Source organism: Pinus tabuliformis, chromosome 3_2 (genome assembly GCF_031772625.1).
Source record: "Pinus tabuliformis cultivar Carrire ecotype Pingquan chromosome 3_2, CPIR1, whole genome shotgun sequence".
Taxonomy (NCBI): Eukaryota; Viridiplantae; Streptophyta; class Pinopsida; order Pinales; family Pinaceae; genus Pinus; species Pinus tabuliformis.
The window spans coordinates 863457327-863481461 of NC_142302.1; the positions used below are offsets into that span (position 1 = coordinate 863457327).

At 44.2% G+C, this 24135-nt stretch overlaps 1 non-coding gene and 1 pseudogene across 1 annotated transcript; both read right to left on the bottom strand.

Annotated features, from left to right (window-relative positions):
* Positions 1–276: 276 nt before the first annotated feature.
* Positions 277–1942, bottom strand: LOC149183390 (18S ribosomal RNA; annotated as a pseudogene).
* A 21203-nt stretch (positions 1943–23145) lies between these two features.
* On the bottom strand, positions 23146–23218 carry TRNAK-UUU (transfer RNA lysine (anticodon UUU)). The gene has a single exon. It is a non-coding gene; the product is annotated as a tRNA-Lys (tRNA).
* Between the last annotated feature and the right edge of the window lie 917 nt (positions 23219–24135).

Genomic DNA, 24135 nt, shown 5'->3' on the forward strand with positions numbered 1-24135 from the left:
GCACTTAGTGAGTCAGGCTATCAACCCCTTCCCTTATAAGCACTGGATTGGATGGGATGGGTGACACCCTTACCTTATGCCTAGACCCATTTCATGAAGCCCATATGCCTTTGATGCTTGGGCCTTTTCCCTTTCCCTCAGAAGTGCAAGCCCTCCGGACCTTACCCTTTTCTTTTGGGACGGAGTCACTCACTATTCATATGGTGAGGGTGTGTTAGCACACTCGACTGTCCAAGCCATCATCGATGGAGTCACTCACTATTCATATGGTGAGGGATTCGATCCAGCCGCAGGTTCCCCTACGGCTACCTTGTTAAAACTTCACCCCAGTCGAAGACCCCACCATGGTATGTGCCAATAAGACCACCCCAACCATAGTGGGTCACACTAGATAGGGTGATCATTGGATTGATGCTTTGGGCGAAATCAACTCCCAGGGTGTGACGGGCGGTGTGTACAGGGCCCGGGTACATATTCACTATGGCATACTGATCCGCGATTACTATCGATTCCAACTTTATGTTCTCGAGTTGCAGAGAACAATCTAAACTGAGGAAATCTTTCTAGATTCGCTCTGCCTTACGGCCTTGCTTCCCATTGTCATTGCCATTGTAGCATGTGTGTGGCCCAGCCCATAAGGTCCATGTGAACTTGACGTCATCCGCACCTTCCTCCAGCATATCACTGGCAGTCTCTTATGAGTGCAGCACACACCTGCCTTCATAGGAGTGTCATCAATAAAAAATATGCGCTTGCCTTTGAGAGTTCGCTTACTCACCCTCGCCCTTGAGAAGGGGCGATGACATTGATCCGTTAGCGCATGTCTCAGCAACACAAAATGAGGGTTTCGCTCGTTATAGGACTTAACCAAACATCTCATGACACGAGCTGACGACAGCCATGCAGCACCTGTATGAATTTTCGCACCATCCCGTTAAGGACAGGCACACTTGTTCATATGTCAAGGGCTGGTAAGGTTCTGCGCGTTGTATCGAATTAAACCACATGCTCCACCGCTTGTGCAGGCCCCCGTCAATTCCTTTGAGTTTCAGTCTTGCGACCGTACTCCCCAGGCGGAGTGTTTCACGCGTTAGCTGGGCCCCTGATCCTAATCCTACCTAGTAGGCAGGCAGACCAAGGACGAACACTCATCGCTTACGGCATGGACTACCAGGGTATCTGATCCTGTTTGCTCCCCATGCTTTCGCACCCCAGCGTCAGTGGGGACCCAGAGAGCTGCCTTCGCGGTTGGCGTTCCTTCGTGTATCTTAGGATTTGATCCCTCCACACGAAATTCCACTCTCCCCTATCTCACTCAAGTGAAATGGTCAAGAAAGCACCCCGCCAGTGTTTTGGCGACTTTCACTTTCCACCCTTTTCACCGCCTACGTGCCCTTTACGCCCAGTCATTCCGAATAACACTTGCCCCCCCCGTATTACCGCGGCTGCTGGCACGGAGTTAGCCGGGGCTTCTTCCTCGAGTCCTGTCATGATCGAAACTCGACGAAAGAGCTTGACAAGCGACAATGCCCTTCTTCACCCACGCGATATTGCTGGATCAGGCGTGAGCCCATTGTCCAATATTCCCCACTGCTGCCCCCCGAGGGAGTCTAGGCCGTGTCTCAGTCCCAGTGTGGCTGATCATCCGAAAAGACCAGCTAAGAATCATTGACTTGGTTAGCCTTTAACTAACCAACTACCTGATACTACGTGGGCTCATCGAACAGTGCGAACTAGCTTGCTTTATGAATTATTCAAGATTTGGAGTGAACTATTGGGTAGATTCCTGTTGGAAATAATACTGAGAGGTGGGGGTGAATCAGTATTATCAGATCATTAAAACTTTTTCAATGCTCAAAAACATATACGCTACTTCAGTTAAGTGAACCCGCGTGTACACGCTTCTGTGTCTAAAGCAACTAGCGTATATCCATAAATCTTATGATTCAGTTAGATTATCTTCAGTAAATGCATCAGAACATTATTAACCATATTAACAGTAAACAGGTGCAGTATAACAGAACAGACCATCACACAAAAGCCACACACATGAACACAAAGATATAAGGTGGAAACCCAATGTGGGTGAAAACCACCTGCTGCAAGTCATCTCAATCTTCTTCTTAATAAGAAAATCATTTTACAATATTTGTACTGGTGCAGTCTTATACCAGTACGGGAGCTACAACCCCCTTTGCTTTTGTACTAGCCGATCCATTTACTAGTACACAGGCTGCTACCTGCTACAATGCTCCAAAGATCTCCCTTAGCTTTTGTACTAGCTTAGATACTAGTACGTAGGTGCTTGCCTACAATCTTCTCTCCTCCCGGTACCACGTTTCATCAATTTTCAGACTGGATACACTGAAGCACAACACATAATCTGAAAGGCCACATTTCATCCAATTTTCATACTGGACCCATAACTATCATTGAAGCTCAAAACAATCATCAAACTCTGAATCACTGAAACCCTGTTAACAACACCGTCACCAGAACACAGAGCAGACACTGAACTCTGTAATAATCATCAGACCCATCTGCAACTTCAAGTATCAAGCTTTACAATGTATACGCTACTTCGATGAATCAAACCCGCGTGTATACGCGCTTTCGCCAAAGACAACCCGCGTACAGATCTAAAAATAATTTCTCATAACTTGCAGCTGTACCAGACATCAATCATACTCATAATACTTATAGAACAATACATGCGTCAGTATGTAGATCTAGAATAAGCATCATAAAGATAGTTCATTTCAAATCATTTGATCCCGATCTCTCCTTAGATCTTGCTCTCCATCAACCGATGAGATCTCTCCTTAGCTCAGATCAAGCAATGCATCATCAACCCATAACCTGCATGCTGGATCTAATGCTTCATCAGATATTCAAGACATTTCAGATACACTTGCCTAATGATTTCCTTCTCCTTATATAGCCTTAGGCCTTGTTCAATACCAAGAGCCAAAACCATAGAAATCCAATACCATCAACTTCAAAACTAGGGATCAACACGTCCGTCGAGACACCAAGGTCCAAAACCATAGGCACAACTTCCAAGGAATAACCGCCGTGGACCAAAGGTACTTTTCCACATACACGCGCTTTTGCTGAAGCCAACCTGCGTGTACACGCGACTTGGGCTTAACGAACCTGCGTGTATGAACTTTCTCTTCTTCTTATAGTCTGATCATCAATTCCTTGCTGCTGACCTTCTGTACTATGATTTGTCATCAGTGAGGTTTGCCATCAAGGACAACACTTATCTCATAATGCCAACAATCTCCCCCTTTGGACTTGATGGCAAAGCTAACTTGTCACACTTAGAACTATCATCTGATTCCTTTGAGCTGTCCTCCATCAGTCACATCTGATATCTCTTCTGAAGATTCACCCAGTTATACATAAGTGAGATATTCTTCTATGAGAGGGTTGCCATCAAGTACAACACATGCATCATAATGCCAACAATCTCCCCCTTTGGACTTGATGGCAACAACACCAAATCACTCTCCCCCTTTGACATCAAGGGCAAAGGGTGGACCAAGATATTCTCTTCCTTTGCTGAATCATTCCACTGTCCATACTCCCCCTGAGTACCTGCTGAAATCTCCGAATAGTCTCCCCCTTTGTATATGCCAAGGTGTACCAATCTGTCCATGCTCCCCCTGAGTACATGCTGAATCTCTGTACCGCTGAAGAGTGTTGTACATGCTCTTCCTGACTGTAGGCAAGATCTGCAAAAGATGTTCTTCAAGAAGAACATGACTCTATACATCATAAAAGACCTTCCTATCACCAAAGACTCATACATACATCCATCTCTCAACTAAGTGAGGATATACAAAAATTGACTCATCCACCCAACCAAGTGGGGATACATCAAAAGTTTACATATGACAACCAATCATATTGCATCAATCATCCCAGGCATAGTGGGGAAACCAAAATAGGCCATTACATGACCTCGACACCATGAAAGAGATACCACAAAAGAGATATATGACATAGAGACGAAAGACCAAGATTTATGAAAGTTACTATCAGCATCTGATAATCACCATTCAGATCAGCAACCAATTTCGCCTTTGTTCCACTTGAAACCAACAACAAATGTGAACTAGAACCAAAAGCTTTAAGATAATGCCAACAATGCATCATTGGAAGATTATCTGCTCCCCCTGAATCTGTGCCAGATGATCTCTATCGGACCCATATCAGACTTTCTGCAACCAACATCTGTCCCTGCTGATTTCCTTCAAAACTCCATATACGCGTATTCATCCACATAAACAAGCGTATATATGCGGATAGGCCTTATGAAACTCGCGTACAACCATTTTCATATCAGCAACCTGTAAATGTCCTGCAGCAAGGTATGTCTGAACATAGATGTCAACTCCTCCTTTTGAACATCATCATGAAATCATTCACATTACATGTGAAACCACCATAGCCATTTCATCAACGTCAAGATCTACATGATCCAAGTATTATTACTTGGGAACATCTGCATCAATCAACATATGTAAGTATCAACCTATCATCATATAGATATGAACTCATCATCATGTCTCCAAGACAGTGACTTTGAGGAGTCATCCATGTACAACACTATGTATCTTGAGCTCAACTCTTTTGACAAAGCTTCTTGATATCATCATCAGCAACAATCCTTATCCACATGAGTGCCTGCATCATAACTGTATGATCTTTATGCATATGATAACATCAGTATATAAGTGACTCATCATCAAGTGAGGAAGATGTGTATTCAAGCTTTGTACTTCTCCTTGTCCTTATGAAGATCACCATGTAAGCACCATATATGCATCATCAAAGAATCAACCATAAATCTGATCTGAACATCTTCTATGTAACTTCAAGAATCATATGAGAGTTTATCATAGACAACTCACAACCACATCATAGCAAGACATATCATTTAGCCATATAAGAATCATCACCAAGGATTATTAACCATAATGCCAACAACGAATTACTAAAGGCGTATGCTCCCCCTCAACCAGTGCCATCTGTTAGATCTGATCATGCATATATCAGCAATAAGCATCAAAACATCATCATCCTCAAGTTAGGATCAAAAACACTTCTAGACATCATACAAGTAACAAAACATTTCCACACATCCTCAGCAGACTGTAACCAATAGAGCAAATAACAGACTGAGTCATATCAGATCCTTTTTCTGATCTATCCCCACTGTTTTTCCTCAGACTGACATATACGCGACTTTGCAGTGTGAAACTCGCGTATATACGCAGCTATACTTCATGAAACTTGCGTATGAGAATTAGAACACTGAAGTTTTACACCTTCAGCTCCCCCTGAGTCTGGTATGTTTGTGTTGTGCTGTGTCTCAGTACATTGTGCTGACTGTACTTCCTTCTTCCTCCATATCTTCAAGTGTGATGAGGTTTTCTCCTTTTGATGTGATGTCCATCCTTTGTTCCTGCATTCCTTTGCTATATGTCCAAGCTTGTTACATGCATAACATCTTACAAGTTTCATATTCCTCCTATAGCAATCAGCAGCTTTGTGACCATACATATTGCAAGCAAAGCAATATCCATTAAAGTACCTTGATTGAGATGACCTGTCCGCATAATAGTCTTGAACTCTTCTTCTTCTACATCTAGCTGCAACATGTCCAAGATTATGACATACATAACATTCAATATTATTCATAGGAGGAGTAAAAGATTTTCTTTGAGGAGTCTTTTTCTTTGATTGTTGATGGGGTTGACCTTTCATCTCCTTGTTGATCATTTTAGTTTTCTCTTTAGAGTTCCTTGCCTCACCTTGTGAGCTAGATTCACCTTCAACAGATTCATGAAAACCAAGACCAGTATTGATAGCAGGAGACCTTTGACTATTAAGAATATCATCCAAGGCTTTAGTACTATCTTGAAATCTCAAAAGTTTATCCTTTTCTTCTAATTTACCTTTCAAGATATTTACCTCAACTTGAAGTTGTTCCAACTTTTCTAGACATTGTTTCTTCATGTCTTCTCCATCTTTCCTTCCTTCTTCCAACTGATGCCTTAGTTTGAGAATCTCCTTTTCTTGTTCTTCATTCAGATCCTGCCGCATTTGACGAACTCGGAAGGCACATTCTAGTTGAGATTTTAAGCTGGTGACTTCGTTTTCTTGTTTTGCAATAGCTTGGAGTAGATCTGTATTCTGCTTCTTTGATTCTTCAAGATCTCCTTTTAGTGAGGGGATTGTAGCTTCAAGATTTTCATAGTAGCTGGATCTATCTTTGAGTTTCTTGATGGTTGAGCTTCTTTCGTTGACTTCTTTTCTTAATGATGTCACTTCATGCTGCAATTTTTGACATTGGTCTTCCTTGTCCTTGAGTAGCTTTCTTTCCTTGTTTCCTTCTTCTAGTTGGGCCTTTAGTTTGGTAACTTCTTCTTTGAAAGCACATTCCCTTTTGTTCAATAGATCTTGTTGATCTTTAACTTTGTCTGCAAGCCTTCTAAATACTGCCTCTATTTGACACTTTTCTTGCTCACCCATAAAAGCATGTTCAATAGTTTCACTATCACTTCCATCACTTTCACAAGGAAATATAGCAGGAACATCAGAGGATAACACATTCATACCTGATAATGATTCTGAAACTGATTCTGAATCTGAAGAGCTTCTTATACCTAATCCCCAATCGACTCTCCCACTGTCATAGTCCTTCTGAGATGTCTTCTTCTTCTTATGAGCTTTCTTCTTAAGCTTCTTTCCCATTGTTCCACGGATCTCCTTCAAGCGATCAAGCTTCTACCAAAGGACCTGCTCTGATACCAATTGTTGGAAATAATACTGAGAGGGGGGGGTGAATCAGTATTATCAGATCATTAAAACTTTTTCAATGCTCAAAAACATATACGCTACTTCAGTTAAGTGAACCCGCGTGTACACGCTTCTGTGTCTAAAGCAACTAGCGTATATCCATAAATCTTATGATTCAGTTAGATTATCTTCAGTAAATGCATCAGAACATTATTAACCATATTAACAGTAAACAGGTGCAGTATAACAGAACAGACCATCACACAAAAGCCACACACATGAACACAAAGATATAAGGTGGAAACCCAATGTGGGTGAAAACCACCTGCTGCAAGTCATCTCAATCTTCTTCTTAATAAGAAAATCATTTTACAATATTTGTACTGGTGCAGTCTTATACCAGTACGGGAGCTACAACCCCCTTTGCTTTTGTACTAGCCGATCCATTTACTAGTACACAGGCTGCTACCTGCTACAATGCTCCAAAGATCTCCCTTAGCTTTTGTACTAGCTTAGATACTAGTACGTAGGTGCTTGCCTACAATCTTCTCTCCTCCCGGTACCATGTTTCATCAATTTTCAGACTGGATACACTGAAGCACAACACATAATCTGAAAGGCCACATTTCATCCAATTTTCATACTGGACCCATAACTATAATTGAAGCTCAAAACAATCATCAAACTCTGAATCACTGAAACCCTGTTAACAACACCGTCACCAGAACACAGAGCAGACATTGAACTCTGTAATAATCATCAGACCCATCTGCAACTTCAAGTATCAAGCTTTACAATGTATACGCTACTTCGATGAATCAAACCCGCGTGTATACGCGCTTTCGCCAAAGACAACCCGCGTACAGATCTAAAAATAATTTCTCATAACTTGCAGCTGTACCAGACATCAATCATACTCATAATACTTATAGAACAATACATGCGTCAGTATGTAGATCTAGAATAAGCATCATAAAGATAGTTCATTTCAAATCATTTGATCCCGATCTCTCCTTAGATCTTGCTCTCCATCAACCGATGAGATCTCTCCTTAGCTCAGATCAAGCAATGCATCATCAACCCATAACCTGCATGCTGGATCTAATGCTTCATCAGATATTCAAGACATTTCAGATACACTTGCCTAATGATTTCCTTCTCCTTATATAGCCTTAGGCCTTGTTCAATACCAAGAGCCAAAACCATAGAAATCCAATACCATCAACTTCAAAACTAGGGATCAACACGTCCGTCGAGACACCAAGGTCCAAAACCATAGGCACAACTTCCAAGGAATAACCGCCGTGGACCAAAGGTACTTTTCCACATACACGCGCTTTTGCTGAAGCCAACCTGCGTGTACACGCGACTTGGGCTTAACGAACCTGCGTGTATGAACTTTCTCTTCTTCTTATAGTCTGATCATCAATTCCTTGCTGCTGACCTTCTGTACTATGATTTGTCATCAGTGAGGTTTGCCATCAAGGACAACACTTATCTCATAATGCCAACAATCTCCCCCTTTGGACTTGATGGCAAAGCTAACTTGTCACACTTAGAACTATCATCTGATTCCTTTGAGCTGTCCTCCATCAGTCACATCTGATATCTCTTCTGAAGATTCACCCAGTTATACATAAGTGAGATATTCTTCTATGAGAGGGTTGCCATCAAGTACAACACATGCATCATAATGCCAACAATTCCAACGCGTTACACACCCGTTAGCCACTTTGCTTGCTGTGCCCCACGCCCAGCGCACCACTTGCATATCATTTGAGTGAGTGAGCACGCGCTAGGAGGGGGCCATTCATCTTTCCCTTCTGCCCCCATGTGGATGGATGGGGAAGCAAGCCACATTCGACTTGCATGTGTTAAGCATATAGCTAGCGTTCGTTCTGAGCTAGGATCAAACTCTTTTTCTGAGTATGATCTATTTTGAGCATCAAATGCCCTCTCCTGGATAGTCGAGCGTGCTTATGCACCCTCACCATATGAATAGTGAGTGACTCTATCCCTTGTTCTCAGAAGAACAAGTGGCTTCGCACCTTTCGAATGCCGAAAATGCAGCCATCGCCGCCATCGCCACCATCACTGAAACTTGTCCGTGATTCCAATCATTCTTTATATACGTAATTACGTCATTCATTATAGCAGTCATTCTTATTGCTATGGGCATATGTCATTATGCATGAATGAATTATGCATTTCTGATTCTTTCATTCGACAATGCTGCTATGGGCATATGTCATTATGCATGAATGAATGAGATATGTCATTCCGTGATGAATGAGATATGTCATTACACTTTCTTATAGGCGTACTTCCTTGATGCTTATTGGGTGGGGGTCGTTGGTCGAGCCCTGCCGGACCTCTCCTTAACAGTCGAGCCCTGCCGAACCTTTGAGTTTCAGATCTCAGAGCGGGCTTTGACCATGTCTCCCGAGAAAGATCAGTACATATGGCGTAAGACGATTTCACATATCGAGGTCGGTATGGGATCGGGTGTGTTTCCCGTCTGACAATGATGCCCGCCCGGGAAGACATCTCAGATCTTCGTGCCGGCGCTTTTGGCTATTCCTAAATGTGTGGATACATGGTTCGAGAAATGCACCGCGCGAGATGACGAGATTCTATTTGCGAGATGACGAGATTCTATTTGGTTGGCGATATCTCCGCCATTCTCTACGTCATTGTCGCTCTTCTTAGATCGTCATTTCGACACTTTCTCGAGCAGACACAGTGCATATATTATATATGTAATTACGCTATCGAATTCATTATTCGATCGAGAGAGCGTGAATGCATATATTATATATGTTATTATGCCATGAATGATAGATCGATTTCTTCCCCTCAATTCAAAAGGCTGGTCCTACCCAGCTTATCGGGTTACTGGCTGGTCCTAAGACGGTCAAGGAGGACGAAAGCGAATGGGAAGGCTGGTCCTAAGCTATGCGGGTGGGTCGAGATAAGCGCAAACTGCTAATCATTGGTAGGGTGGGTCGAGAGGAGCACAGCCGACCCACAGCCCACATTGCAGCAACCATACGCAACAGGCAGAGAGGGAGGGACAACATAGCTGATTTACACGGAGACCACCCGACATAGCCAGTAATAGCTACTGGGCATAGCCAGTTGTAATTGCTTCAAGGTGTGGTCATTGTCTAGAGACAGGAGGCCTAGCCACCTTGACAGTCATAGCTAGATAGCTCCTATTCAGATCCGTAGACTGTCAGAAATATGTATAAGAAATATATGACTGGTATGCTATCTGTTTCTGTGAGCTATGGGAGTAAGGCTATGATAGAAAGAGGTAAGGGTAAGAGGTAAGAGGGCCTTCCGTAGGTTCTTTGTAGAGGTCGAGAGAGAGGTTGTGTGAATGTAATGTAGAGGTTCGAATAATAGGTTCTAGGTTCAATTTGTTTGTATGACCGTCCCAAACCAAATAGCCGCCTAGTCCATAAACCCACCAGTCTAGCAATGATTGTTTCCATCCCAGCTAAGAATCGAGATGAGTGGGGAATATATAGGGGGTCGTTTTATTTCTTGCTCTTCCTGTTTCGTCAAGCGCTTTATTGAGACAAAGGGAGCCGACGTTTGTAAGACTGTGATACTTACTACGAGTGATACTTTGAATGGTACTAATCCTACCTACAACCAATCTATACAAGCTATCTAGCCCTACAAGCTACCTATACATCCTATCACCCGCATAACAATACATACCCATCAAAACAAAACTCACCTGACAAGCTAGACTGACTGCAATGAATTAACCATACAAGCTAGATAGACTTAACTAGCCATACATCCCTGCTAGTTAACCCCAAAACCCTACCCATCAATCATACAAGCCATCTAACCCCATACCCAGAGGATATGAGATCGAGATAGCTACTGATGAGACCAGCTAGCTACCCAATCAACCAGACATACACTTAGGTACAGGGACAACTAAAGGTACAAATACAAGTAATAAAGGTATAGCTAGAGGTGGGACAACTACAGCTGAAACAAGGAGAAGGACAGTTATTAGAGGTACTGATTATAGCTCATATACCGACTGATATTGCTACAGGTACAGTAGCTATCATACCCAGCTTACTCAACCAATCAGACAGACTCTATAGACTAGACTGAAGCTAACCTAGCCCTATCGTTTGTTCTCAGAGCTATTGGTGTACGAGAGAAGCCGTAGACAGTGAGATAGCTTGGTTGAAGGCTATAATGGTGAGATAGCAAGCACTAGAAGTAGGTGAGGGTGGGATAGCTAGCGGAGGTCTTAGCCTAGTTTGTACAGTAAGCCCTTGTTGTACACTTGCTTTAGTCTTAAGTTGCTGTATAGAAGCTGCTATATAGATGAACTCCTATACTTTGTACTAGCCATAGAGTGTCACTATTAGCTTAGAGTTGATCTTTGCCAAGTGCCTTAAGCCAGTGAACTAACCAGTCTTATTAGCTGAACTAACTCTGTGTAAGCTTCAAAGAGTAAGATCTATAACGGAGAAGAAGAGGTCAATTTACCTATCATTAGATGCAGATATTAGTAAGTTAACATACCATTCTGTGGTAGCTTCGTAGAGGAAGATCTAATGGAGAGAAAGAGAATTAAGAGAGAGAGAGAATTCAGAGAGAAAGATTCTCATTAAAGCGCTTATTGGAGATAAATATGAATATGAACTATAAACAGGTTTGAATTGATGTATAGATTGATTCCCAATGCTACCTTTTATTCTTTGGCCACTTTTATGTACTGAATTTACCCCTTATCTTGAGCTAGTGGGCAACTACTACCACCAATAGAGAAACCACCTTATATTACTTCAATTCCACTTATTGTAAGGTCGGGTTCAGACTCTATATCATCTTGACCATGCCACCTTTTCATCGGACCCATGAAATGGATTTTCTTATTAATGAAACATGACATTTTGAGAACCATACAAACCTTACCAAACCCCAAAACCCCACATCTTATATATATGAAATCGCATCTCTGAATGACTCTTCACTGGAACAACTTGAGAGAAGCTCTTCACTGGAATACTAGCTTCCACGTGAGAGGATTTTGTCACGTCTTTCACGTTGGAGGAGGGGAGCGGGTAAACCGATGTCCAACTTTACCATGCATCTAGATAAAATTACCAATGAACAAGCAGGTCAACCTCCTTTCTTTGGAAATATTTACATAGATGAACTATACCAAATTCCATCCCTTGGAAGAATCAATCTCTCTCATAAGGTGATAGCTATGTCGCAATAGATTAGATAGCAATAGGTAACTGTACTAGGCGCAGTAGTGGAAGGAAATATTAGTAGTGTATAGGTTGGTTGGATAGGTAGTGAAATTAGTAGTAGTGGAAGGATAGAGGGCTATGGCTTGGCAGGTTAGTTCGCATGGTTCGATGGCTATAGTAGCATTGATGGTTAGCGATGGCTACTATTAGCGATCGCTCGATTGCTTGGCTGTATGGTTCATCAACCAATCTAGGTAGGCAGGCTAATGATGACTTGGATGTGGAGATTGGTTCGATGGCTATGGCATTGGTTAGATGGCTCAAATGGTTTAATTAGTTTTCGATAATTGCTGTAAGGGTTGCAACGCTATATTCGGTGATCTATTGCTTTGGTTTAGCCCCAGTGCTAGTCTAAGTCCATGTGTTTAGCAGCCCCAGGGAGTATAGCAGTAGGAGGATCCAGCCCATGAGCATCACGAGGTCTGGGATGATGGCCAAATCGCAGCATGAGGTATAGATAAACTCAACTAGCATGAGTCACGATTTACAAGGACTCGGAGGGCGCTTTCCTATAATCAGGGAAGGTAAATCATCCCTTTCTCTAACCCAGGTTCGTTCAATCAATCATTCTATGTAGGCCGGTAAGGTTGCTTGGGTTAGTTCATTACTTGCTTTACTTGACCAACTGTACAGGGCCAAAAGAGTATGGTTTGCTAGCCTTGGTTCGTTCGATGGCTGGGATGGATGTCTTGGGATGTCTGGTATGGCTTGGGCAGATGGGATCGCTTGCTTGCTGGATGGAGTGGCTGGGATGGCTGGATAGCTAAGTACATAGAATGCTCTCCCACACGATGATCCGTTATTAAACATACCGCCATACGATGGACGCTCCTCGATCTCTCTTTGGTTGATCGAGTGGCTTTTCGCTCCTCGATCCGATCAATGCAAGCTAGTATGCACGGTTCACGGCCCGCGAGCTTATCTCTTTCCCATCCCTTCGTCGGCGAACCAACCCTAATATTTCGATGAACGAAGGAAGATTGACCGACACGGGAACGAGAGAATTGTGAAAGTTGAGGAACTCACAATCTGAGGACTGACCAGATACAAGCCAACTCGGGATCCAATTAATATTTACTTCTCGATCATTTGGTTTGGGAAAAGTGTACTGCAAGTTGAGAGAACACTATCCTGCTTTCCCAATCCAGCTATCTGGAACCTTGCAGAGAAAGATGAGTACAGGAATCGGTGTGAGCGAGGCCATTTCTGGTTATTGTGGGCAGCGAGTTCTGACCCCTCCTCTTTCTCGATCGTAGACACAGAGAACAAGCACGGATTACGGAAATAAGTGGACTACTATCTCTAGATAACCTATTTTTGGGCGACTCTTATATGTAATATGATGTATCTGGAACATATAGGATGTGCTGTAGCCAAAAGAGGCCTCCCGGTTTAGTTTAGGAATGGCACCAAGGAGGGTAAAGACTATTGTAAGGCATGTCCAAACTGCTGAGTGTATGGCGGGGGTTTTCGCTGCAGCTGCTAGAAATATGGTGTCTGCGCTGGATGGTGGTGTTGGACCATTGCTACTACTCCTGTGGAGACTAAAAACCCTGTTATAAACGTTTTTGCTAAGTTGAAACCTGCCGTGAGAGTTGAGTGGCTGATGAATGTTGCTAGACATGTGAGAGATGGTGGTAATAGAGATGTGGGTCAGTTGTATAATGTTTTATCCTGTAGTTTGCAAAAGAGAGCTGAGTGGGTGACCATAGTTGGCTGAGTGAGCTGCACATAAGCCATAGTATCGTCATCCCTGAAAGACTCTGGACTTATCAAATAACATAGTTGTGTGGGTTGGAGAGGCGGTTTTGCATAGAGCAGAGTCAGCTCCTAGGAAGATAGAATCATGTGCATATAGAAAGGAGAGTTGTTGAAGAGGGAGCTGAGGGAGGATGAGCTTGAGATGTCCAGCGTAAGATATAAATGGGTGGCTAAAGGTAGATAGAGGGCATTGGATAGATGTAAGGTGGTATGACAGAGTCTAAATATAATACGAGTAAGGGGTCGATCCAGTCATTCCCCAGAAGAGAAAAGGGTCATGATAGCAGTACTCACTCACTAAGCGCCTCATTCATCAAAGTGGTGTAGGGGAATAGGTCCATAGGTGGGCAAGGCGGAACGGAAACACTGAAGTAAGGGAGGAGGAAAGGGAAAGGAAGGCATTGTATCATGCATGCCATACCATTTGGCCCCTATAAGTGAATAGTTGTACCTTGTTTCTTCTCCTAATTGCTTCATTCAGTAAGTAATCTAGGTAGGGCTAACAGGTACTAGGTCTTCTGGTGGGCAGTTCTATTGATGGCGGCCCCTTGTCGAGCCTGTTTCCGCATCCTGATAGAATTTACCTTATTAGGAGAATGACCCCGATTCATCCCAGCTATATGGTTGTAGGTTTGCGTAGCCGTGATGCCGATGAAATGGTCCGCAAGGGTGCAGATACCGATCAAGGAGGTTGCCTTGCGGTGAGTCCTTGTTATCGTCCTAGGGGCATGAGGATTAGGAGTGTAGTGCATGATGAGGGTGAAGGGAAGGAGTATCCAGTGTTTGTTGTGTGTTGGTCGATAAGGCTTTGCTTGCTTGTTGGCATCCAATGGTTAGCTCCTTCTTGGTTCCTTGGTTTCCTTAGCGTTGATCTTGACCGGATCCATGATGAGTGTCATATTGGGGGTTGAAGGAGTGGTTTTGATCAATGTGTGAGTGTCATTCGATGATCCCCAATCCGGTAGGCGGGAAATCCTGACCAAGCTAATTTCTACCAACCTGGATCATGGTACAGTGACCACGACGCTCTGGATCGTGATAGTAAGAATGATTTTGATATCTTTCCTTGACCTCGTAACCTCAGCAGAGTCCCTCTAGGCCTTACTAAGAGAGCTTGGATTTCATCCTAAATTTCCATTTAAATGAGAGAGATTTGATCCAATTAGGATCTCTTTTTTTCATGAATTATATATGTAATTACGGTATCGAATCCAATCTGCTATTATATATGTAATTTCACTTTGATTTATTCCCCTCAATCTAGCGAAGGGTTGGGATAACTACTTGACAGTACCCGGTCAGGAGATTGTTGATCTGATCAGAAACACTATATTTTGTTTTCTAATCAGGTTGAAAGCGGAGCTAGACAAGACACTGAATTCTCCTTATTCATTGTCGACGACTTAGCTTAGGCTGCCATGTCTTCCTTAAAGCCAAACCCTCCCTTCCCTTTTAGACTATCTCTCTATATACGAGATTTTGTTACGATCTATTATGATAGCCTAAAGCGTAATTACATATATAAAGTGGTATTTGGGCTAGCTGGTTGTAGAGCTGGTTGGAGAGCTGCTGGTTGGTAGGATGGTGAACGTATGTTTCCTTCTTTCTGATGAACGTCTGAAGGCGAACGTAGGTGGGCTGGAAAGAGGCTGTTCATGAGGTAAGGGAACAGAGAAATAAACCATACAGCCAAACAATCTAACCGTCCACTACAAACCACACTAGCTAACCTACAAGCAAGCAACCTTACCGGAGCTTAGCTGTCCCGTACTTGCCTAAGCGCTCGAATCATCCGATTGGTATAGGGTAATTAGGAAACACTTAAGTGAAGAAAGAGGTAAGGTAAAGAAAGGTTTGATGTCTGCTTGCTGATCCAAAATAACAGAGGAAATCAGATTCAGATCAGCCTAGTTCCAGTGAAGGAACCAAGACTAGTAGGTATTGATTCAGGCTGATTGGTACTGGGGTCTGGGGTGAAGGTCTAAAGGTAAGGGTAAGTCAGATTCCGTCCTGCTTCTGCTTCTAAGAGGTCAAATAGTGGTACCTACTAAGCGCTAAATTGATCCAAGGTAGGGTAATAGGTCGGACAGGTAGGCAGGTAGTAAGTAAACACCAAATGAAGTAAGGTCTAAGGGTAAGAACGTTGTATCATGCATACGATGCCAGCCATTCAATCAATCAATCTCTAACACTTACTCGATTTACTCCGTTTCTCGATGCGTAATTACGTATATATAATTCCTCTCCTCGACCTCGTAACCTCGGCCGAGTCCCTCACTTCTTTGGGGAAGGTGAGCGATAAATCCCTACGGGCCTTATGGTCGAGCCTGCTTGCGCATCATGACCAGCAGTCGCTTACTTATTTACTTCGTCGGCGAGGGCAGAAAAGCGCATAATTACTGACTGCTATAATAGCGGCATTGTCCGCTAGCTATCCACACGTGCCATTTAGGAAGAGCCAAAAGCCCCGGCACGAATATATTCAATGTCATCCCGGGCAGACACCATTGGGCTTTCTTTATATAGTTGGGGGTGGGGCATGAATTTGACGTATAGAATCTAATCCCCAGAACCAACTAACTGACTACAATGGGGTGGGGGCGGAGACTCTTTATTTCATGAGATTGCTCTTCTTCTCAATTACTTATGAAGTTGAAGTCAGACATACCCGTACTCAGATCCGGTCCGGCCGAGCCTTTCCAGAATACGATTCAGTCTTACCAACTGCTTGAGAGGAAGATTCATAGAAGGAATCAATTTCTTATTGGGTGGGAACTTTGAAGCATTGCTAGCGCACCAACTATTGCTTAGTAGGTTTACCAGCTTTTGTATTAGCATAAGTAAGTATACTTCCTTATCTAAGCGTGTATAGGAGCTGAAGGTGAAAGAAACTAATTTCATTATGTGGTACAGGTGGCTTTGGAGGCGGCCACAAAGATGTACAGTAGCTATTACGGCCACCACACCAATACTATTAAGAGCCGGCCTAATGGTCTGGTCAAGGAAGCAGCCAACGAACTAGCTCTGGATGATTACCAGCCCGCAGACTAGCTATCGAGGTGGATCTCACTTCGTTCGGCACCAAGCTCATTCCCTCACTTCGTGGGCATCAGTAAGGGCTCTTAAGCATGTCTCCTCAAAGCCGGTTGACGGGCCAAATCTATATGGAAAGGTACAACCGGCCGAGCACCAAAAAGAGGAGAAGTGTCGCGTAGGTAGAAAAGGTCATTTAATTCAAGGCAGACGTATAGAAAGCGTCTGAGAGGCCTTTATAAAAGAAAATGCCCTATTAGCGTTCGGTCAGTTCTTGGAGCAATAACAATCAATAGTACCGCAGCGTGATCTGAACCATGATATGGACTCCAAGCTGTTATGGCAGGAGCACAAACATAAAAAACTTCAATATTTAGATGACAATTAAGAGCCTAGATGCTGGGAGCACAACTGGGGTCTTCGCCCTTCAGCACTATAAAACAAGGTGCAAAGCCGCCAGAGAAGAAATAGGAGGGGCAAGGTCGATTCTCTGAGATTTGTACGGGGGACGAGCCTAAGAAGCAGACGATCTCTAACAAGGCCGGTGGAGATCAAATTGACACTTAGACCTGACAAAAAAAAGTAAACTAACTTGCACATGACCAATAAGCGCCTCTAAACAGCAAGGTACAAGCTATGGGATACACAAACTAGAGCGGTAAAGAGTATGAAGCAGCATAGACCTAACCTATTCATGCACAACCAAGTAGTAGCAGGCCATCATAACGAATCCACCTATCGATCGATCACATACTTATCACATGCATCGTATCTAATAGCAAGTGCGCATCTCCACCTTGAATTGAGTGAAAGTCTGAGTCGTATCCTGGAGCAGGCCAACCAAAGGCGCCCTTCCCGTCTCTACTTGATGATGGGCTCCCCGAGGAGAGGGTAGTTGAACCGGAGGGGGGAAACGTCGAGGTTAAACCCTATATTTCTGCTCTTCAAATCCTTCACATAGCTCATCTCCTGCGACACTCCTGCGAGCACAGGCAGGTAAGTGGGGGCCTTTGCTTGCCTAGATTCTGGCACTCTTAATCTACGCATGCATGCCGGGCTTTCAACTAGACCCTGTTTCACGTGTTATGGTGTCCTCATCTTTAGGCTATCTACATGATACGAGTCATTATTACTTACTGAAAAGAAGGAAGGTCCCAGAGGGGCTTGCGCTTCCTAGTGCAAGGACCCGACAGGGGACTCGACTGATAAGGAGAGGAAAGAATGTCAATTCAGAGATGACTGGCCAAGGATCTAGGGCAAGAACTTCAGAAAATACTTTTGAACTGCCCAGGAATCTAATAATTGCAATGAAGTCCACAGGCTCTGCCTTTCCCTATCGAATAGGAAGGGATGCATAGCGAAGTGGTAGATCTGCGACTAGAAATGGCTATGCTCCTAGCTCTGACTTTGCTGCTTCAACCGCCTATGCTTATGGTAGGACTGACTATGCTGCTTTCACAAAGACTGCAGATAATCATTGCAATTGGAACTTCCCCCCCATCAATTGGCCCCGCACCCGTATCTTCATATGGATCTCCTACTAGGTCTTTGTGTCGACCAGTCACATTGAAAGCTCTCTTTTCTTCCCCGGTGTGAAGTTACCTTTGTATATACGAAGCTCTTTCTGGTCCCAACCTCCGTGGCATAGGGGGGTCTATTGAAATGGCTTTGCTGCAACCTTCACATTCCGCTATTCTTTCATACAGTACGGATAGACACCTAAGCGAGACATCACATCGGAGCCAGGCATACACCTTATGTGCATACTCCATATCGCGGGACAGGGCTTATACCGGGCATCTACCGGGTTTCAATCTTGGATGCTTCCTTATATACCATTACGCAGGGAGGGTTCGACCCACCTTCGTAACACCTGTGGCGATCGCATGCACATTTAGCATGGCTATATTTTCATTTTCACACGGGACATAAAATAGTAGATATTTGGACACACCCACCGCTGGCCGTATGACATATTGACAAATCACAAACTCATGCAATGGACTGAATGAGTGTCATGGAGGCGATCCGTTAAGGAAAGGATTAAGATACCTAATGGAGGGGGAAAAAGTGTTGGTTATTCATAAACGGTTCAAACTAGTGCTTCTTCGATTGGATCAGCGGAATAAGCTACTGGCTCTCGACCATCCGTATTTGGACTTGGATCTGAATCTAGGCGAGGGGGTGGTGCCTATACATTAAGGGACAAAGGCAGAGCCAATTGATTGATATCGAGCAGCTATTTTTCGGGTTCCATAGCGTGCAACACCCCTTTATATAATAGCTCCTTTTCCGGTCAGTCTCCCTATTCCGAAATATGCCATTGTTCCAAGTAGTAAAGTTTCCCATTTGCGCGTGTGATGTTCCAGCATTGGCACGTGTTCCTAGATTATGTGTTCCAGGATTAGCACCTAGTAGTGTTGGAATGACATTTTTATGGCAAATCCATCAATAGCTACTTTTCTTCGTTCGGTTCCACGTATCACTCAATAAAATGAATCCATCCGTAGATCAGCTTTCCCTTTGTCCCTAAGATCTGGCTGGGTATCGTCGTGCTTCACCCCGCTATAGCATGCCTAACCAGGGCGGACTGGAGCTTGATTGCCCTACCCAACCGGTTTTCGTATCCAACCTGGGCCTAAGGGAGCAACACCCCCAAGAGCGGGAGAGTCAAGGGCATAGGTAGGAACAGAGTCAGCATCCCTCCCAGTTCAAAAGCCATCATATCGGGCCTAGCTAGCGTACCTTCCAGTAGTGCTAGTAGCGTACCTTCCAGTTAGAGAGCCCGCACCTTTTCCAACACCCCTTCCAGCACCACCAGGTAGAGATCCAGAGCCACCAGTAGCTTAGGTAGCTTTCCTTCCATTTCGAAGGCAACATCCCTTCCATTCATAGAGCTAGCAACATAGCCAGCAGCAGTAGTAGCTAGAGCTAAAGGTCCAGAAGCAGCCACTACTACCATAGCCAGTTATCATTCTCGGCACCCACCACCATCTCACTAGCCAGCTTCCATTCGCATGGTTCCTTCTACCTCAAATCCCTATCAAAAGATCCCAATACATAAGCAGTGGTCGGTTCTATTCGCATCAGAGCCAGAAGAAAAGCCCGGAAAGAAAGGAGCCGAGCCAGCTTTAACAACCAAGCAGCTTTATAAGATCTAGAGTAGTCTGCCCAGTAGAGGAGAGTAAGAAGCCAGGTTATAGGCACTAGCAGTTGATCCAATTAAAGCAGCTGTGTTCTCCCAGCCTTCATATTTGACCAGCTCACGTTTTACTTATTCGTAAAGCACAGTGTGTTCCTATTCATTCATTTCATTTGATATTATGGGAGTTGAATTCCTATTCCTTCTTTTATTTATATAATGGTAAATGAAGCTCATATATTGAGATTTAGAAACCAACAACGTAATTACATATATAATGAATGAAATATATTATATATGTAATTATGAATTTCAATTGAGTTATGATCGAATAATGAATTCGATTGCATAATGATATATATAATGATATATCTCTATTTGTATACGATATTACGGGTACGATTGATGATTCGAGCTACAATCCCATACGACGCTAAAGCGTAATTACATATATAATATATGCATTATCTGCCTCCCGCTCTAACCGACAATAACAAGTCTTTCCCTCACCACGAGCAATGGCAGCCAGTCGAGCGTTCGTACCTCTCCCATACGTCGAGAGTTCGACAGGCTCACCCTCATCCATATGATGGATGAGCGAGAAATCCCTCACCCTGCCGGGGGCATGATGGCGGCCCTCGACCTCCTCTGTCGGTCGAGCGAGAAATCGATGGCGGCCCAGGGGTCTAGCATTCGTTACCTCACCCTCACCATATGAATAGTGAGTCCCTACCGGGCCTCGACCTCGTAACCTCAGTCGAGTCCCTCTGGGACTCACCATATGAAAAGTCAATCCCTATCGGGCCTCACCATATGAATAGTGAGCCGATGGTGGCCTACTGTTGAGAGTTTGTCCCTCACCCTACCGGGCCTACCAGGCCTCTCCTCGACCTCGTAACCTCAGACAAGTCCCTCGACCTCGTAACCTCAGTCGATTCCCTCCAGGCCTTACCTTTCCAGGGAAGGTGAGCAATAAATCGAAGGTGGCCTAGGGGTCGAGCATTCATTACCTCACCCTCACCATATGAATACTGAGTGACTCCATCCCTACGGGCCTTTTAGTCGAGTCGATGGCGGACTTATAGTTGAGATTTCGGCAGGCTCACCCTAATAATTTGGCCCCACGAGCAACTAAAGTTCCTCCCCTTATCAGTCGTGCCCCTCACCATCGGAATAGTGAGTGACTCCGTCCCTCCAGTCCTCTCCTTATTAGTCAAGCCCCTCACCATCAGAATAGTGAGTGACTCCGTCCCTCCGGTCCTCTCCTTATCAATCGAGCAACTAAAGTTCCTCTCCTTATCAGTCGAGCAACTAAAGTTCCTCTCCTTATCAGTCGAGCCCCTCACCATCGGAAGAGTGAGTGAGTCCGTCCCTCCGGTCTTCAAAATGCTATAATAGGAGGGTGAGGCAACGAACGCTCGACCACCGGTCCGCCATCGAAAGATGTGAAAACCTCCGCCAAGGTGAAAAAGGCTATTGGCAAGACCTAATGCATGAATGAATTATATATGTAATTACGTATATAATGAATGACTTGAAGACTTGCTTGTCCTGATCAACCCTCTCATTTTGAATTGAGGGGAAGAAAGAAAGGTAAATCCAATAATGCTGCTATGGGCATATGTCATTATGCATGAATGAATGAGATATGTCATTACGTCATGAATGAGATATGTCATTATGTATGTAATTATGCATCGAGGAAAGAGAAGATCGAGTAAGTGAATCGGTCTACATTGATGGTCATTCATTATATATGTCATTACGCTCGCAACCTCACTGGCATTTCTGGTGTAACGTATATAAAGAAAAGCATTGATCTAGCTTGGTCGAGCCTCACTGGCATTTCTGGTGTAACGTATATAAAGAACCTGCCTCTCCGCTCCTCAACATCGATTGGCCTATGCTCCTTCCCCGATGCGGGAAAGAACTAAACGTACCTTATGTAAGGACAGCCTTTCTTCCTCTCCCTAAGGTTGAGCCATCCTCCAGAAGTTTCATCTACTGGTCAGGAGCCTATGAGCCTAGAAGAAGTAACCAAGATGTGAAAATAGAGGGCCCTTACTTCTTCATAGGGGTCACTCACTATTCATATGGTGAGGGCTCTTCCAAGCATGGTAAGAAGAAGGGTGATTCTAATTTGTATCACAAATACGGCACATGCCGAGGTGGTCGTGGTGCTATCATTTAGCATATCAACAATGATCAGGTCCATTTTGCTTGTCATCTCATTGCGGGGAAGGTGACCAGGAATTAGACTAAGGGAGAGTGCACACTGGACACCATTTGCGTTGTAGAATTTTGTGCACAGGGAGATGTTCTTAACTGCTGTAAGTATCTCCTTGCCCCCCGGAGGGACAAGCGGTTTCACACCTTAAAGCTTGTGAATATGCTCATGATAAAGGGGGATATTTTCTTTATGGCTACCTTCTCATTTCTTTTGAAATGTGGAAATGGCAAGCCCCCTCTTGTCGAGCCTTGCATGATCTTTTGGACTGTAAAGCTATTGCGAAATCTTTCAATCCCTGGAAGACCCGTTCTAATGCGCCAAATGTTGCCTTCAATGAGAATGCCTTTGGGGACTGGTATAACCAATTGATTGCCGCATCCCAAGTCATGAGGGTTCCTCAACCTTTCATTTCTTCCCCTAAAACAGCCAGCCACTGATAAGGCCGGCACAAAATGAAGGCCGGCACAGGATGCATCATTTCAAGCGGGACCAGGACCTTACTTGATTCACCTTTCAAGACCAATCACTACAAGACCAATCACTATACGTAATTTCATAATAATAATCTGACTAATCTTTCTTCATTGCGGGTTATACCTAATATAGATGATTCGGGATTGGATTTGGGGTTAGGAACTACCTAATAATTCGGGGTAGGAGAAGTTGTGAAGGTGATACCTATTGGTTTGGTTGGCCATTTCATGGCGGGTCCTTTTATTCCACTACCATTCCCACCTTTTCTTACGTGATAAAGAAAGTCCGTCCTTTTCAGACCTTGTTCACCTTCCTCTCACTGTCCGTTCTAGTTCCGAATGGGACCTCACTTTGGGTCATTGTATTAATAACCTCTATCAGTCAAGCAGGCGTGGGTATAGCAGGACTCGAACCTGCGACCATTAGGTTAAAAGCCCGATGCTCCACCAACTGAGCTATACACCCTCCCTGAAACCAACCCAACAATCAATAGCATATTATAGCAGCAGTAGAGAAGCATGTGCTTCTCTGGTGTGGGAGAGGCAGGCGATGGTGGCCCGGTGGTTCTTCAAGTTCCTCTCCTTATCAGTTGAGCCCTGTTGGACCTCTCCCATTAGTCGAGTCATGCTTACGCATCCTCTCCTTATCAGTCGAGCCCTGTCGGACCTCTCCCGGTGGTTGAGAGATGGCGACCTTATTAGTTCTTCTCATTTCATTTTACTTGTTGGCTGGCCCCTCTCAAATAAGTAACTAACAAAGTCATGCTTACGCATCCTCTCCTTAACAGATGAGCGATGGCAGCCTTAACGGTCGAGCGTTCGTTACCTCACCCTGTAGGGGGCATCCTCTCCCATTGGTCAAGTCATGCTTACGCATCCTCTCCTTATCAGTCGAGCCCTCTCGGACCTCTCCCGTTGGTCGAGTCATGCTTACGCATCCTCTCCTTATCAGTCAAGCCAATGGCGGCATTATTAGTTCAGCGTGCTTACGCACCCTGACAGACCTCTCTTTTGGGGCCCCTCCCCCTTCTCCGGTCGGGAGAGTGGGTTCGTATGGGGTGCTTATTTGGTGAGGGGCCCAAAAGATAGTTGCTCGTCTTAGTTACTTATTTGATAGGGGCCATGTTACCTCTCCCATAGGTCGAGAGTTCGATAGGCTCACGATGGTGGCCTTGACAGTCGAGTGTGCTTACGCACCCTGTCGGTCCTCACCTTGTCGGGGGCATGATGGTGTTGTTAGAGCGTGCTCTGCATCCTCTCCTTAATAGTCGAGCCATGCTTCACATCCTCTATTTTGGGGCCCCTCCCCCCCAGAGAGTTGCTCGTCTCCTCCCACATTACCTCACCCTACTCGACTCACCTCATCACTATATCACCCATCGT